General features: G+C 33.7%; 1 protein-coding gene across 3 annotated transcripts in view; it reads right to left on the bottom strand.

Annotated features, from left to right (window-relative positions):
• Positions 1-12,437, bottom strand: part of LOC123531845 (5-hydroxytryptamine receptor 1D-like) — a 241,177-nt gene that overhangs the window by 18,150 nt on the left and 210,590 nt on the right. The window lies entirely within an intron of this gene.

A 12,437-nucleotide genomic window follows, 5' to 3' on the forward strand; every position in this document is an offset into this window, starting at 1 on the left:
ATGCAATGCATTCGTTGCCAATATCCAACATGGCTTACAATGCACTGTATTAACTTCTTTGAATATGGAGTCTGAGTAAAAAGTATGCTTATAATCAAAAGATGCATTACATACTTTGCCTGATACTTACAAAACATACAATTATACAAATGTATATCTGACTGGAGAAGCCTCAATTCAAGAACGCGGCCTAATTAAAATAGATGAAGGATGGACGCGCACGTGACCATCACACAACAGAAAAGAATACAAAGAGAACGAAACGAATAATTAAAGCAACACAACACAATGGGCCACATTGGAACGGCAGTGGCAAGGTGAATGCTTTACAAAGCGTATTTTCGGTAACCAAAAATATTTTGCAGAAGGCAGTAAACCGTTGCAACGGTTAAGGAATAATGCAGAAAATTTACATTCTTCTTGCATTTTATTACCAATATGTAACTTTTATTTTCACCCACGTTATCATTTTTCAGTGTTGTAAATACATTCTATGCCAAACTTGGTGGAAATGAACAACTATGGGCGAGTAGCTTTAAGGATAACATGGTGTAACAGCCATATTTCACATCTTGTAACTTGGTGGTAATATTTAAACAAAATTTGCTTACTTTAAAGACATTCAAAATTAAAAACGTTTCACCGAGAGATTTTTCAAATTTTATCATTTTTTGGGGAGATAATCGGTATTGAAGTTAACATTGATGCCTATGGGAAATATATAATTTCTTTGATTATAAGAATCTGAACTCGAGTTTCGAGAAAATTTTGCGGTAGAAAGCTGCATTATATGATTCTGGTACAAATATCAAAAAGAAATCTAAAATTCCCCGTAGGGAAAAGGAGAAAATTATTTTATTTTCAAAGCTTACATTATCAAGTTGTATGTACGCTTTTGGTGAAACTGAGGCCTATTACGGGAAGTCATCCTTAAAGCAAAAACTATTGATTATGTTATAAGTATGACATCATATGAAATAATCGCTGATGCCATTCCCACAAGGATGATGAAAACCAGTCCGATTCCAAACGATTGTACGCTTCTTTGTCAATTTTACTTGAAACGTTTATTTAAAGGGTCTTATCCAATCGCCAGTTTTGTCTTTAGCAAGTTTCTAAAATAAAATTACCCTCCGAGACACGATAGACAATGAATTAATGTTAAGATTTTGTTTCGTTTTGGAAAATGTACTAAAATAAAATGATATTGCTTAAGGAAACAACAAAACTGGATCAGTATAACACTAAAATAGAAACCAGAGGCAACAGGCTGAAGTTCATGTGTATAGTTTAAATGTCAAATATTTCTCATTTCAAAAGATCTGTCATCGGTTAAACAATAAACAGACGATATATAAAGCAATGGTGATCTATATAATGCATTGAAATTTGCGCTGTATAATCTGTGATTCAAGACCTGTGTTTGAAATCTGTACAAAAGTGTGTCCGAAAACCTTTAAAGTCACAGTTGTGTCCTAAATAGTAACGGCATCAATATCATCAGAAACATTTTTCCTTGCTATAAAACATCTCGGTAAAGGTTTGGTTTAAACAACATTTATTTCCAAATAGACATTTGCGAATTAATCCGATGCCGAATCCGAATCTGACTTCGGGTATACTGTAGGGACTTTCTCAAAACATTTAGTGGTTCAAATGATAAAAATAGTTGTTGACTAACATTTTAATGTTGAGCTTTTTTTTGTTACTTTTTTTTTTCTTTTTTTTTATTATATATATTTGTTTGTGCTCCCCGAAGGGCAGGCATATAGTTGTCGCTTTGTCCGTCATTCCGTCACACTTTTGTCCGAAGAATAACTTGCAAAGTATTAATATATAAGAGCTCACGGAAACTTGTCAGACTTTTTGGTGCGAGCGTTGCAAGTAAGAAAAAATGCATATTTTATATATTTCACCTAGAACAAACAATAAATTACTTATGCGAGCGTAGCGAGCGAGATAAAATGCACATTTATATTTTTCACACAGAACAAAAGATAAATAACACATGTGCGCGGAGAGAGAGAGAGAGAGAGAGAGAGAGAGAGAGAGAGGGAGGGAGGGAGAGAGAGAAAATGTATATTTTATATTTTTCACCCAGGACAAAAGTCAAATTATTTGTGCTCCGGCGATTTTAGGGTGGGGGATGGGTCAAAGAAGATCTCAGAAGTTTACTCTGTTGCTGTTTGAGGAAACCCAGCTCCACGCCCTGGCAGTCACATTCTTTAGACTCACAAAAGGAACGTTTCCATGCCTTTGAAAACATATTTAAATCAGCTTAGCAGTCTTATAAAAGGCGATTCTCAAAAAATCAGTTATGGTTTTAGATTATAATGGAACCATTTCCCCCCTCAAGGCCATATTTAACATAGCCAATGATCTGACGGCCACCCAATAAAAATGTATGCAGAACAGTCATATATAATAAGGAACTCTGAAAGATTCGAATATTCTATACAAGTAACTTGCGGGCAGGACTTAATGAAATCTGGTTGAAGGTAACATTGCTTTTAAGTAGACTAAGTGTTGAAAAGGGAGTAAATAAGGATAATAATTCTTTATTTCGTTTGCCATCTCAACTCTGCATAGATGACCCAATATTTCTTGTATTGAAAGAGCACCATGTACAAGAATTTCTTCTGTTATGTCTGGATAAATCTGACTCCTTGATTAAGGAAAAGATGCTCATAACAATAAGTAAGGGGGCTGATGACGGATGTACAATGGACATCTCATAATCCCAGATACATCACAAATACGGCATGATAGGTGAACTTAATATGTCCAGGATTGCCTGTGAAAGAAATAAGAATGTATCTATAACCCGTTTTCGTGTTTTGCAAATTTATTCATTGAACCTATTTAGAAATATTTTTTACATATAATTATAATGACGTAAAGATCTGTAAGTTAAAAAAGAAACATTTTTATTTGCCTCACAGAACTACAAAGGTATCCGGATAATACGCATCCCTTATTTAAAACTTAACAATGACCTCACTTAATAACGAACGGAATGATGCCAGAAATAGGAAGAAAGATGTCTATTGTTCTCCCTTTTTGTTTTCACGGATAATAGGTCATAGCGTCTGAGACATGTGGCTTTTTCTTAACACTTAACAGAATAGTGTTAAACAAATTTCATAATAACAAAACACTACGAGGCCTAGAAAAACTGTGTGCTTCTGGTTTCCCGACCTACACAAATTAATCTAACATAATTATGTTATGGCCCTTGAGAATATTTAACATGCTTTGAACATAGTCAGTGATGTTAGAATTCAACTTACTACACTCTCCAATTTGTTTTAATTTTATAAAAAGACAAAACTAATTTCTGAAAGGTTCTACTCAATTGAAAATTGTCAAAATCACCAAAATTACCGACCTACCTGCCCAACTTTGTGAGCATGTTACCACATAAAGAATCAACAATTTTTTGTTAGCTCTTACTACTAAAAACGATAGATTCAAGTTAAAAACCTCATATTAAATCGACCAACACTTTGCTGATATTTCTGATTAAATCATAGCACATAAATATTTTGAGATTATCCCTCAAAAAACAATATGAATGTCGGATTACAATCTCGGATTCGGTATCGGATTAATTCGCAAATGTCTAATATGCGTTACATACACACATATATTAGTGTCATAGGATTAAGGAGTAAGCTATAAGCTTATATTAGACCGCCTCGGTAGCCTAGTGGTAGAGCGTCCGCTTCGAGTGCGGGAGGTCGTGGGTTCGATCCCCGTCATACCAAAGACGTAAAAAAATGGTACTAGCAGCTTCTTCGCTTGGCGCTCAGCATTAAGGGGATAGTGCTAGGACTGGTCAGCCCGGTGTCAGTATAATGTGACTGGGTGGGGTATCATGCCACGTGTCTACGGCGTGATATTCCAGTGAGGCAGCACTATAAAATTGGGCATTGTGCTCACTGCTACAAGTAGACACCGTCGTTTATATGACTGAAAAATTGTTGAAAAAGACGTTAAACCCCAACACACACACACACACACACACACACACACACATAAGCTTATATTAAACCTTCCCTGATAAAGGTTTTTTCCTAATAAATGTTTCGTCCGTTTGCTACAGAGGTTTGAACAGTAAATAAAGATTTTCAAAGAAGGTAAGCTCATATAATCAACATATCACCATGTGATACAATGCATTTAAATACTGAAACTGTTTTCATCTAATTGTCAAGCTAATAATCCTACTTAAATAACACTTAATAGATATGAAACACTGACAGCCGTTATATTTTAAGCTTCATTGAAATTGAATAAAATCATTAAGACATTTTACTCGATTTTAGAATTTTAGCATTTTGTCAATTTGATTCAACGAGTTTAATATCAATGTGGAAAAAGAAACAAATGTAAGATTTCGTTTTGCTTATTAGCCTATTTGCTGATATAGTGACATTCTTCTTTCTATAACTTTACAAATTTACAGAGTCAATTCGACGACCGTCTTCTGTACTTTCAACGTGCAAATGTTATAAAAGAACATCAGTCCCCATTCATTTGATAACAGGTTGATTTACTGATACAAAACATACCAAAATTTCGAAAATAACAAAAAATGAGCGCTACGTTGTGATTAATGCTTCCCCTAAGTTAATGCAAAAACAAATAAGAAAAAGGGATTCATACCCCGTTAAATGAGTTTTGAAATCGTGTTTTACTAAAAAGATCTGCATCAAATGCCACACATAAAATTACCATCCGAGGTGCCATTGTTATTTTCTTTAATGCCAGAAAAGACGTGAGAAAGAACGTACAATAAGGAAGACAGTTCCGAAATTATAAGATAGACTGTTATAGGATATAGATCATAAGGTTTGTCTTATTGGAGATCAGTTCAAAGGTGTTTTCAATTATTGTTTTCTTTATGTTTTGGAACAATGAGAAGGACATATAGGCTTTACGAAGTGAGTCCAATATTGTCTCTCTTGGGGGTATACTTAAAGAAAAACATATACATAATTAAATACAGTTCTTCAAAGAAAATTGCAAAGGACACGTTCACTTGCTTTTGAATATAAACAGATGAACAAAGTGCAAGGCAAGGAAAACTTTGTTTTAAAAAACAAATATGCATGCTAAATAAAATCTAGATATAAGCAATAATATTTATAACCTGAAAAAATACAAGAACTAGAACTCCTTAGACCCGTTTGATATTGATGCTAATTATCAAATGATGTATGTGAGCAATACTGGAATTACAAATTTTAGGGATAAGGTTAAAAACAATACAGCATACTCAAGGGAAGAAATTCTAAGACCTTTTAGCCACCTTCTTACCATGAAATTTGAGATAGAATGGCTTTACAAATCATATAATCAAGCTTTGATAAAACAAAAAAGTAAAAAATACTTATTCAAGTTTCATACTTTTGAATTTTATGCATATATACTGTATCAAGACAGAACAATATGATAAAAATGCATTTTTGACAACTTTGAATTTGCAGTGCGTTTATTCAAAATTCATAGAAAGGTCATGTTTTATGACAGAAAGTAACGCGATTATTATTATATCTTACTCAATTTGTATGGCCATCTCCTCCAAAAATATAAGATTTACTATAAAAACATAAGGCATAGAAATTAACAGCCAGTTTCCAAAACGTATTAAATATTGGACCGTTTAAATGATAGATTTGATAGGTGGACAGTGGTTACTTAAACGAATGTACAGTAAGATGTTTTATAACATAATTACATTTTTTAACTCATTTTGATGTATAAAAATAACTGAGTTTTTTATGGAGAACAATTTTGTGTAAAAATATGTATTAGGTGGACAAACCTTAATACGCATGACAAACCTTAATACGCATATTCTTAAAAACATGTTGTCATTTACCTCAAGTACATGAATGTGGGTATATTATAGTCACTATATTTACAAATGGACAGTATAAGTAAATATCTTCTTTCTAATTTCTCATGTTGGATTACCCTAACCCACTTGATTCTTTATTTTATTTTTATTGATTACTATGATTGTAAATACGCTAAATCAATTCAATCGTCAGTATTTAAAACTAATATTTTAATCAGAAAAAAAAATGCATTTTAAGAAGAAAATATCACCGTCTATCTAAATATTTTTACCGTTTCCAAGATGATCAAATGCGCATTTTTCAAAAACGAACACTTGTCAGATAAAGTAGGAATGAGACATGATAACTGGACAGCATGTGATTAGATGAGCCAGAAAAGTCATACTACATGTAATATATGGAATATTATAATGTTGGAAGCATAGAATGGAACCGAAAAAAATAATTGCAGATACGGTTTGATTGTGTCTAATGGAAAGTGCAACACCTACATGTATCACGTCCCCTAGCATTGCAAACTGCATTTTTTTTTTGCGGCCATCTCGGCATAATTCTTTTTTCTGGGAGAACATCATAATTTGAGACTATAAGTCTCAGTCCCTTGCACTTAAGATAACCACCTAAATTATTATATTCAAAGATCATTAAGCGACCTTTGTTGTACATAGAACTCCCTTAAATTATTTATGCATTACAGGGGGTAGATTTTGATTTTCTAAAAAATTTGGCTAAATACATGTATCATATACATATTAAATGCCTGTTCTCGAAAAGGTGTGGCAACGGAGCTATTTCGTTTATCTTCCCTCAAAAGTATATCGTAAATTTGTAAATTATAGATGTTTCAATGATTGTTTTTTCAATTTTGAAATATGGTCCGAAGCGTAAGATAATGTTGGAAAAAAAAATTCAGTTAGTTTTTAAGACATTTGCAAAATAGCAATTATGGTGGTTTAATCGTCTAGATCAATGTATTACCGTTGTTTACCCATTATCCAAAATTTACTGACATGCACTTCCGATAATGTATTACTTGTTTATTCATTTCGACATGTTGATAACTATTTGCCAAAAATCACACTCATTAATGCACCAAAGATGATGCAGGCCATTAAGTATTTATTGGTATTCCCATGTGATGTTATTTTAAATTCGATTTTTTTTTAACTTTTTTCAGTTAATTAGGTAAACTCAGTTAGAAATATTGATGGCTTTGAGTAATTAGAAAGGCATTTGACAAAAATCATAATGGAGCAATCTTTACGCTTGAAAGCAATCACACGTCAGTTAAAAAGTTCTCTAATGCACTTTGTTTAAACGTAGAAATCAAGTGTCCTGTTTTGTATTAATTAAGCTTCGTTATGTATAAACCCTAAGAGAGTAAAGAAAATACCTAATGAATAACATGTACGTGGCACTAATACTCTGTCGTAAAATGATCCGCATCATGAGAAAACCAACATAGTGCGTTTGCGACCAGCATGGATCCAGACAAGCCTACACAAGCGTGCTGTCTGGTCAGGATCCATGCTGTTCGCTTTCAAAGCATATTGCAATTAGAGATACCGTTAGCGAACAGCATGGATCCTGACCAGACTGCGTTGATGCGCAGACTGGTCTTGATCCATACTGGTCGCAAACGCACTATGTTCGATTTCTCATGGCAAGGCTCAAATACTGACCTCAAGACTGGCATGGCAGTTCTATGCTGAACGAGATTCAAGAGTAAATGCACTTCTGCCTGTCTCGCAAACATAAGATACGACTCGAATAGGTAGTTGACTGTAAGAATTCTATCATTTATAGATTAAATGTATTTGATTGAAGAGAACAATCATAGTCTGGTTTGAGCTGACAGCGGGAACTTATATCTAAATACCTATTTTTTATTCAATTTCTTAACTGAGTCATGAATTTTGCATTAGGACTCCGTTTGAACTCCACCTATATGTTTGTAGCCATCATATTAGACAAATGGACGATACAAGTGCCCAATCTAACATTGCACTTGGGCATTATAACAGAGAAACCAGTAATTAATATCAGCAGACAAATTGAAATGAATTGCAACTGTTGACGTACTTTGTCACTGCACACGCATCATAAATAATGCTTCATAAAACCTTTCTCGGTAATTTTACTGACTTTTACACATAATTATTCATTAGTCAATGGATCTATATAAAATACAAGCACTACCCTCGTAAATATGTCTTGACAGTGTCTGAGTCTACAGCGAAATTATTATCAAATAGAAGACGAATTTTACATTTGTGATAGTTTGGTCGAGATATTTTTCATTAGTAAACATTAGTGCAAATTGGACAGATATTTACATTCAAGACTCTTAAAAAGGTTACAGTAATATGAAACAAGATCGCCAAAATACGCTTGTTTAAAATTGCACGTATGCTACTTGAATTTTGTTTAAAACATAATATATTGCATAATTACAGAGGAAAATCAATAAATACCTTGAATTGTAAATAGAAAAAGGTTATAATTTACGAAATACTATTTGCGTAACGACCAATGCCGAATATGATACAGATTATGGAATAAAGTAACTCTTTTCATCTTTAAGACAAAGCCGTTTTTATGAGTATTTCACGAATAAGAAAATATGGTCAATGAATAGGGCTTCTCAGTTTGCTTATTACTTTTTATGTGCTGGTATAAAATTTATCGGGATAAGGATGTTTCAAAGACAAGCATATACATTAACTTATCTTCACCTGAGTGAAATTTTAAAACATAAAAAATCATATCAACTAATATTTTCTCGCTTTTAACATATTGTCATTGCTTACGGTTCCTCAGTCTGGGGTACAAAGTCATATTCCTGTATAAATGCTATTCAGTCCCGAGTCATGCGGTTCTTCCTTGGCACTGGTAAATATACACCAACAATGCCCTTTATGGTGAGTTTGCCTGGCAGGCCCCTCATGTGAAACAATGGAAATCTGTAGCCCATCAGTGGCATCGGTTGAAATCAATGGATATTGATAGAACTAACAGTAAGGTCTTCACCTATTGTTGTTATAAAAGTAACACTCGTTGTAAGAGTTTAAGAATCATAGTATTAATATGTTACAATCTCTAGATATGTGTACAAGTTCAACATCAAAGTATTTTTGTGATAAAGTTTTGCAAGGTACTGTGGATGATTTTATTAGTGCATGGAGTTCCTATATTCAGGATGAAGTTGGTCCATCTGGTCGGGGAAAAAACAAGTTACGTACATATAGATTGTTCAAACAATATAATGAAACAGAGTCATACCTCAGATTACATTTATCTGTCAAACACAGATCTGCTTATGCTAAGTTCCGATGTGGGATTGCCCCCCTTAGGTTAGAAACTGGAAGGTATGAAAACATTCCAGAACAATAAGATGTAAAATGTCAGTTAAAAATGAAATACATGTTCTGTTTGACTGTAATGCATACCAAGGTTTAAGAGATGTACTCAATGCTAAAGCTGTTGATATTATTAATAATTTTAATTATTTATTTTGAATTTTAATATCCAAAAGAAATTGAATTTTGTGCTTTCCAAAAAGGATATTGTTAATGTTATTGCTAAGAACAATTTGCTGCACAAACAAACTAACAATTATGTTGTTTTATCGTGGTTGAAGAATTGTCATTGTTGAAATCATGATCTTTTTAGTTGGGGGGTGGGGGTGTCGAAGAATATTTTGATTAATCTGCAATGACTTCTATGGGTTGGTTATTACATAATGGTTTTCTAGGCATTATCACTCTGTGATTATCATTCTTTTGGCAAATACCAGTTCTTCAGTCATTCTTAAAGAGTTTATTCCAACATTGTATTTTAAGGCTTTCTACAATCCTGTAATATATAGCCAGTTTATCTTAGAAATCTTAAGTGTTCTTAAGTGTTCGTTTGTTTTATCTAGACTACCTTTAAAATACTTTTAATAATCAGTAATATATGATTAATTAAGAACAATACAGAAAAAAGTTTTATACTTGTTTTATCTAGTGTAGTAACACCCATTTATAAATCCACTTTATTATCAGTATTTTCCTCTTTATAACTGATGAGCGGCGGTGTTTTCCTTTTATTTTTAAAATTCTCATCTATGTTTGTCAATGTAAGTAAATGATGTCTATGATATCATAATAATTATTGTCTCTTATAACTCTGCTTTGAGCGGCAATGTACTTTTGTGTAGATTCATATTATAATTAATTATGATGTTTTATGTCGTATCATATGTTTGTACATTGATGAGACGTAAACAAACAATTAAATCTAAAATCTATAATAAAAGGGTCCTATTTTATTTGTATTAATTACACAATCTTGTCCGGGTAGTCACAATTTAATGCGTCAGATGGTAAAATCATTCACGTGATTTATCTTTATGTCCGATCTTAAGCTGTTTCTCCGCAGCATCAAGGTTAAATTCATGATATTTACAGGTGTATCAATTATTGCACTTCGTCAAATAATGAACCCGCCCGCTTAGCTCAGTAGGTACAGCATTGGTCTACGGATCGCGGGGTCGTGAGTTCGATCCTCGGGCGGGGCGTATGTTCTCCTTGACTATTTGATAAACGACATTGTGTCTGAAATCATTAGTCCTCCACGTCTGATTCATGTGGGGAAGTTGGCAGTTACTTGCGGAGAACAGGTTTGTGTGGTACAGAATCCAGGAACACTGGTTAGGTTAACTGCCCGCCGTTACATGACTAAAATACTGTTGAAAAACGGCGTTAAACCCAAAACAAACAAACAAATCGTCAAATAATGCATGTGTTTTGGAGTATAACAGCCATACTTATTGTTATAGAACATATCTAAAACTAACCCATGAAAATAAATTCATACTGGGAACGCTTAACACCTATGCATTATAAAAAAAATGTGTCTTTGTTTAATTTTCAATTTTCATTTCAGTAAAAATTGTTCAGAAATTGATATTTTAGATGTTGTTTTAGCATGAAAGTAAAGGGTGATAGCTTTAATTTCCTGTCCATTATACACTTTGCGGAAAGTCGTGACGGGCTGACGAAATCTGAGAATGAGGCTATAACAAGTGTATCGTATATTACGGAGTTCATTCGATATCTACAATACAGCCATCATGTGAAATGATCAGAGACGGTTATATCATTTTCGGTCCGGTTGTCAAATGTTTATCCTTTTAGAAACAGGATGCACGCGCTTTTAAAAGCAATTATTTAAAAAAGAAAGAAAAGAAATGGGCTAGGCAACAAGCACATTCCGAAAGTGGGGCTTCTGAAAACGCATTGTTTGGTCTTCCTCTGTGTGAGGTATTTGTGTGTGGTTTGTGTGTGGTTAGGTGGTGGGGGGGGGGGGGGGGGGAAGAAATAGTATTGAGAAACACAGGAGTGTGAACAAAATAACAACAAAGAAATGGCGGGGTTTGGATAAATTATTGCAGGGAGATAAAAGTACACTATGAAACAAGGGTTAATGCGTGCGTTCATGCGTTCGTGCGTGATCAATATCATCAAAGGGGTGGAACATTTAGGAGGTATTTCGAGAACGTAATAAAGAATCGGCTCTTCTGTGAAACAATAGCCATTTGTTAGCTTATTTAAATCTGCATTCAATATGTCAGCTACATGCTATTAAAAATGATAATATCGGCGAATACTCGGACAGAAGATTTTGTAATCATAAACAATGTCATTTTATGTAGACAAAGAACTCACGGTGCCAAAACCTGAACCTTGGCGAACACAAGAAGAAAATTATGAGAATATCAGATGCATTACCAGGACGTACAATTCTGTTTTCTGTCATCATAAATAAATCAAGCAAGTAACTGGCCTGTGAAACGTTTTGACTTCAGCTTTTGTAAAAGTTATGGGGCCATAAGTTAACGGATACCTTAAGTCGGCACGTATTTTTTTCCTTTTATCAAGACCGAAGCGAAGGGCGAATCCTTTTCTAACATAATGCGTATTTAAATTTGAAACGCAGCATATTGGCCATCATCGTATTTAAATTTCCATGAAATGCGTGGGAATGTCAGCGGTGACTGATCACGTTAACGTCATTACCGTTGAATTCAACATGAGACCTTAATACCTTTTACGCGTTCATAATTCAAACGGATGTGTTAAAAGCGCGAGAGCACGTGGTGAATCTCTGTGTTAATGTACGTTTACTCTCCTGTTACATGTAAAACACTATCTGAAAACAAACGGATTTATGCTAGAATTCCTGTAAATCGCCTGTCGCTTATAAGTGCACGTGGCAAAGTTTACCATTATGCAATGTCTTCGTTGAACAATGTACTTCGTAAACAGGACTGGCATGCACTTTATAAGTATTATCACACTTTGCGTTAATCTCTTAGTAAGAAATGTGCAAAAAAATCACCTTAAAGCTAGTTTGATTGATAAACAACGAAATTTCGAACAGAAAGCTACTCTGTAATTATGTGAATATTTTAAAGATTGTAAAAGCATTTCTGTTGAATATAACAGTAATATCAGGAGTTTCAGGATTAGTAACGTAAAGCGCATTTCATTATATGATAAAAGGCTCCATTACCGCGAAAAAGAA

This window comes from Mercenaria mercenaria, chromosome 11, assembly GCF_021730395.1.
Source record: "Mercenaria mercenaria strain notata chromosome 11, MADL_Memer_1, whole genome shotgun sequence".
Classification (NCBI taxonomy): Eukaryota; Metazoa; Mollusca; class Bivalvia; order Venerida; family Veneridae; genus Mercenaria; species Mercenaria mercenaria.